We start from the raw sequence: 7,069 nt of genomic DNA on the forward strand, positions 1-7,069 counted from the left end.
TAAGTTACACAAACACAATCAAAGCTTATTTGGATATAAATATGATGGATGAGCACCTATTGCATGGTGTTAGTTTTGTATCAGGTGGTTGTTGTTATGAATTCACTGTGGATATTGTAAGTGACATGCGTTGACATATAAACCTAAAGTGTAGATATTTCCATTTATTGATGTGTATATGTGTTAATTTTGGTTAAAACTGATATTAGAATTAGTAGAATAAACCAACTTAATTAGTTAAACAAAAAATGGTCAAATGGGGACCTCTAAATTTGTAACAAGTTTGCTGTCACAAAGTACAGACCAATGTGTCTCAAATAGGGGACCTCGATGATGATGGTCAATATGTTAATCTACCCGACTATATATTGTTAACTTGATCACTCTTTAGTGTTTGATCGATGGTTAAGTGGAATATTTGATTAACTGTTATAAACCTCCAATTTGATAGATAAAAGTAAATTATATGATTAAATGAAAACATATATGATTTCCAATAGAAATATATTATTTCTTTAACCAAATTAGTACAACAATATATTTGAGAACATGAAAACTTGCCAAAATATTTATCATTTCTGTGGGCAAAGGAATTGTTAAAGATTTGGAAAATATAATATATATACATGTCAATGAACCTTTATATTTTTATTCATTTGTTTATCTAATTGAGTTATTATAAATCACAAACTTAAATTCTCTCAATTTCTACAATTTCTATCGTACATGTCTATATGTGATAAGAATCACAAACGAAAGATTTACATTCAACCAGTCAATAAATTAATTAAAACAAGATTACATGTGCGACCTATTACTATTAGATATACAATCAACTATTGAAATATTGATCTATGAACTGAGAGCACATCTTAAATATGTGTAATGATGCAATTAATTAGTGCAAGATTTTATTCTCCAAAATTTCGGGTTTCCGTATTTCCAGGTCTAATATACGAATCCGGTTCCAATCATCAATTACCGTTTCAACCGGTTCCATACCCACTTTACCCGGTTTGATAACCGGAACCGAACCAGAACAGGTTCTCGTATACCAGTCGGTTCTCGATTCTTATAATCCGTCAATTTCAGTAAGAAAAAAAATTTCCACTTTAATATATATATATATATATATATATATATATATATATATACTAAAACTATGAAATAAAACTTTATCACAACATATATATATATATATATATATATATATATATATATATATATATATATATATATATAGATTTGTTATTTATATACTAAAACTTTATCAGATTTTAATACCTAATCTATCACAACATACCTAATTGATGTGTTATTCAGCTTTAGATTTTTACTATCAATTAAACTATGAAATAAATACGAATGATATTTTTCTAATTTTAAAGTTTTAGAAAACTTAACTCTTAATATACGTGCAAACAAATTTATAGCATTAAGAAAATAAATTATTAAAACAAATTTTTAAAAAGATACTTCCATTTATCATTGTCCCAAACTAAGGACGTAAAGATACTTCCCAGACTTCGATCGCGGTTGCATGGCCTTCCATGTGACTTTTAGTGGTGATCAAAAATGTCATTACCCGCTTACATAAATCTACACAAATTAAACTTAAACGAGTATAATTGTCCCAAACTAAGGACATAATGAAACATATGAAATACATACTAAATATACACCATATATCATGAAAAAGATTAAGAAAATATACTAAAATGATACATGAAAATCAATCTAACACATGGTTGGTTTCTTTAATAGTGCAATGGTTTAAGCTTTGTTATTTACCTATTACTAAGTTGATTAGTTTTCTTATTAGATTACTAATTCATCAATTTAATAAATTCTTAAATATAGCGATCATTTGCATTAATCACCCTAAAATTGATATTAAGTTCCGAATATAAAAGAGTTGATAATATATTGAAATTGTGGATAATTTCAATTAACCATTCATAGTATATTACTATCTATATTCTTACACATTAGAGTTACCGATTCTATTCTTTTACCCTATGTTTTGATTAAAACACTAGTCATACAATTCTACCATTCATAAATTAATATGATTCAAGCATACAAAGAAATATTACTTATCAATCAAAATATAATCAACAATAAAGAAGAAAGTAGTAACAAGAAATATTACTTATCAATCAAAATATAATCAACAATAAACAAGAAAGTAGTAACTTGACACACGAGGATTTTTAACAAACATTCATATATTATAAATAATTGATTTAATCTGAAATCATCGAAATCAAAACATAATTTTGAGGTTCATCTACTCTAAATAATAGTAAAATGCTTTTAGCCCATAATGAGATTAGATACATAATTCAAAATCATAAAACTATGCTAGACATGATTAAAATAAAAAACTCAATGATTACAATAAGTTTATTCACTTGATTTTTTCAGACCTTGCTTCAATATTGATCTCCTTTTTGGAGGCGTTATGATGTTTCTTTTGTCACGATTTTTTGTATAGAAAACTTCTTTCCTCTAAAAGATGAAATTATATCCGTATTTATAAAGTTGCATTCTTTTAGACCACACGGTATGGGTCCAAACGAGATGTAACGCCGGTGACGTGGCGCATCGCGACGGCGTCGTAACGGGGGGAACACCGCCCCCCCCCCCCCCCAACTCGTTGCTTCTCGTCATGCGATTCTCGTGGGCACGGAAACGAGATGAAATGGCCAAAAATTGAGCCGTTGTAAACTTACCGTTTGAAAACGGTCAAATTCACATTAATTAAAAAAAAATATTACCTTTTTACCTATATATATATATATATATATATATATATATATATATATATATATATATATATATATATATACTCATTTCATTTCAAACCTTACACTTCTTTCTATCTACATTTTTATTTCTTTCTAAAAAAATGGAGCAAAACCAAAACACCTCCTCATCATCAAACCCAAACACACAACCAAACACAACCTCGCCTGTCAGGTTTGCCGGTTATGAAGGTTATTTCAACCTTTTATCGACTCAAGGCTCACCACAGATCCCATACCAAGGCGTAGCTTTCAACCCCGCTTCACCGCCATTACAGTTTCCCAACTCACCTTACTTTCAACAAAATCAAGGCGGTCAAAACCCAAATTTACAACAAAATCTTTTCCCTTCTTTAGCGTCGATGCAACAACAAACCAACCAACCATCGCCTACGACACAACAATCGGGTGAAGCGGAAGCGGGAGGTAGTAGGAACAAGAAAGGGAAAGGGAAAGGAAAATCAAAAGGGAAATCAATAGCGGTAGAAACAGAAAATGCAGACGTTCCACAATGGTGGACACCGGAGGAGGAATACGCTTTGACGGCGGCTTGGTGTGCTACTTCAAAAAACGAACTTCGCGGAAATGGAATGAAAAAAGGAGCTTATTGGGGGGCGGTGCTCAACAAGTTTCACGCTATTTTAAAGAAAAATCCGTATCGCAACAATGACATGTTGAGCAGCAAATAGGGTATGATAACTAAGCGGTGCAGCAAATTCAACGGTATTTACAACCGGCTTGAGGCGCAACAACAAAACGAAACCAACGACTTCGATTTGTTCAAATCTGCTAAGGAACAATATCGGGTCAAAATGGGTCATGTTTTCGACTTTGAAAAATCATGGGAATTGTTGCGAGCGGATCCAAAGTGGAATAAAACGCCTACATCGTCGGAGGTTCAATCCAAAAGGTCTCGCAATTCTAGCTCGGTCGACGTGTCGGACGCACGGACTAACATCGACCTAAACGCCGATGACGATGAGATCTCGGATGATATCCAAGAGATATCCCCACCACGACGACCGCCCGGACGCGACAAAGCGAGGCACGCTGCAAGACATGCGAAGAAGGTGGAAGCGAGAGCAAAAGATGCGGCGGAAATGAGAGGGAAATTCGACGAGCACAATTTATTAATAAAAGAAAAAAATGACTTGAAACGTCGTCATTTGGAGTTCCTAGAAAGGCAGGCACGAGAGAAGCAGGAACAAAAAGAGAGGGAACTAATGACACATCAGTTGTCAATTCTTCGGACAAACGAGGAGGGTTTAGCGCCTGCTGATCTAGCGGTGCTACAAGCGATTAAAGAACAAATTAGGAAAAAATATTTGGGTTAATTAGGATTGGTGTGGTTTTAGTAGTAATTTGAATGGTGTTTTAGTTATTAATTTAGGTTTAAAATAATGTTTTTTTAATTGTAATTGGAATTTTAGATTTTAAATATTATGTCTTTTTTTTGTTTTTTAAAATTATATGTTTTATAAAAAATATATTAGTTATTAAAAAAACGCAAAAAGAAAAAAAAACGAAAGCCAAAAAAAAAATTAAAAAAAAAAAACAAAATAGTAAAAAAAAATAAAAAATAAAAATATTTATTTTCAAAAAGTTGGTGTTGCATCTTGTTGCCCATTTCCCCACTTGGTGTTATATCACCATTTGCTTATGTGGCATGTGAGGTGGCACAACTTGGTGTTGCACCTTGTTGCCACACCCAATGCTCTTAAGAGTTCGTGCTGCTAAAGCTTCGTTTTTGCGTTGCTATGCGTTATCTGATCACATGTTCTCTAAGTTCCAAACAGATAACAACTATCACTTTTGGGTCATGACTAGCCAATGATATAAGAACCAGCAAAGTAGAAATATTGAATGCTCTGGCTAACCTAGTGATAAATTGGCCTCCTGTCATTGGGTTGTTATGCCTGAGCCCCTTTGCTTTATCAAATAAAAACTTAGCAACAAGGTGTGTAATGTTGCAAAATACCCCTCTATCAAGAATGCTCCACAAACAAAAGAGATCCTGATGTGATACTTTTTCACTCACTGTCCATATATTTATTGTCATTGCTATGACCGCGAATCAACTTATGAATTGGGGACCATATATTTTCACTCACCTTAACCAAAAATTAAGGTGATATGTTGTCGTAACTTCGCACAACTAAGATCAGGCCTTCGCTCAAAGAAGTTCGACAAACATATGCGATAATGCATTTGCTAAAGCTAAACTTTTCTCATGTTTTAATAAAAAAATAGTCCATGGATTTTTCAATAGGATGCTCATAATGCTATTAGTTAACAATAATTTCAAAATATTTTGAAAAAATCATCAATTTTACACATCCTCTTGGGTTTTAGGGTTTTTGCTTTTTTTTTTTGGTTCGTAAAGCTTCAACAACTTGAAATACAAAGTTTAGGTTCATATTTCGTACCTTGGTAGTGGAATTAACACACAAATGCAAAAGATCCAAGGATTCGGAGTGGATGCTCGATTAGTCGCTTGCGATGCGAGAGAGTGGAGTAAAAACTGTGAAAAGGTAATTTAGGGTTTAACTTATCCCTGATCTGCAGATTTTCGCGCTGCTATGACAGACCTATGACACCGCTAAGTGCAAGTTGGCGTCGCGAATAAAGAGGATTTAATTTTTCAGGTAAATGCATTTTTTTATGCCTACCGCTACTATGAAATGAACATCGACCATACATGCATTTAATTAACGAGAAACTAAAAATAATTAAGTTAAAAATAAAAAATTATGGAAGAATAGAAAGAAAAATACAAACAAAACGGGTTGCTTTCCGGAAGTGCTTCTTTAGAGAGAGTCTTTAGCTTGACTCCTTGCTGCTCAACGTTGTTGTGATTTTTGCTAATCAATATCCTATTTTTCATCATATTTCTTTTCAAATCCGCCCAAATAATGCTTTTCCCTATAACCATTGTGTAACATCCCAAAATTTTAGATAAAATTTTCATTTTAAATTCATTCCAATTATACGATAATCACATCAAACAGTCGAAAGTATATCATAGTAAAATTTTATCAGAGTACAAAATTCAAAAATCACGTTATGCGGAAAAACATAGGTGGATGTAGTACGATCAGGCCGGGCCCTTCCCTTTCGAGCTAGAACTACCTGAAACATAAACTGAAAACCCTAAGCACAAAGCTTAGTGAGATCCCCCAAAATACCCCATACCATAAATATATAACAGTTAAAAACATAATGGGTCTATTTCACCCCCTTCGGTATCTTTTAACCGGTACTCGGTCTATTTCACCCCCTTCGGTATCTTTCCACCGATACAAGGTCTATTTCACCCATTCGGTATCTTTCAACCGGTACTGGGTCTACTTCACCCCATTCGGTATCTTTCAACTGGTATCGGGTCTATTTCACCCCTACCACTAACACATATAATCATAACAATAAGAGTTACAGAGAAATCAAGCAGATACAGGCATAACAGGTCATTATCACGAAGACAATCATCATACTACAAACATAATCTAGTAGGTCGGTATTAGTGCCTTTGACCCACAGATACAGTGATTGAAACTCACCTCAGACTGAAGGTGTCAAATCACACTCGAGCTGCTGACTCGCGAGACCCTCTCACTAAATCACAAGTATAAAACCCTAATTAGAAATTAGGTCAATAATCCAACCCAAGAGTCCAAACCCTAAATCCTGACCTTAAAGGAAAAGGCTGCTTAATCCTTTCCTTATTGGGCCTACCCCACCAAGGCCCAAATCCACACTAGCCTAAAAGGCATTCCAAGTCCAACTATATAGGACCCTAAGGTCCAACATGGGCCCCAAGAGCTCCATGATGGCCTAAAGCCCATAAATGACGTGATAGCACAAATAGGCCTAAGGCCCAAACTCAATCAAGTCAAAAAGCCCAACTAATCCCGCGCCCAAAACTCTAAAGGCTTACAGACGAACGTACATGCGGTGTACATGGCTCGTACGTCCGTCGTACGTTGCTGATCCGTTATCGATGTGTTTGCGTAGTACGCGCAGCGTACTCAAGAGTACGCCTGACGTACTGGTCAGACAGCGAAACCACTCCGAATGTCTTAACCCATTAAGCTTTTCACGTCCAAATTCAGATCTAAGTTCATTAAATTATATTAAGCCATAAAGTTGCAAACTTTTTTGTTTTGCATGACTTAATGGGACTCAAACCGTGGATTAAGCCATCTATCTCCCTGGATTGGTCACCAACTCATGCATGGTTGAGTTCTAACCTCCAAGATCCGATT

General features: G+C 34.4%; 1 long non-coding RNA gene across 1 annotated transcript; it reads right to left on the bottom strand.

Moving 5' to 3' along the window:
• Nucleotides 1-1,356: 1,356 nt before the first annotated feature.
• Nucleotides 1,357-5,428, bottom strand: LOC145108193 (uncharacterized). Its single transcript, XR_013708106.1, has 2 exons — nt 5,234-5,428; nt 1,357-1,599 (listed from the first exon to the last, which is right to left on the bottom strand). It is a non-coding gene; the product is annotated as an uncharacterized LOC145108193 (long non-coding RNA).
• Between the last annotated feature and the right edge of the window lie 1,641 nt (nt 5,429-7,069).

This window comes from Lactuca virosa, chromosome 4, assembly GCF_052849685.1.
Source record: "Lactuca virosa cultivar CGN04683 chromosome 4, Lactuca_virosa_CGN04683_v6, whole genome shotgun sequence".
Taxonomy (NCBI): domain Eukaryota; kingdom Viridiplantae; phylum Streptophyta; class Magnoliopsida; order Asterales; family Asteraceae; genus Lactuca; species Lactuca virosa.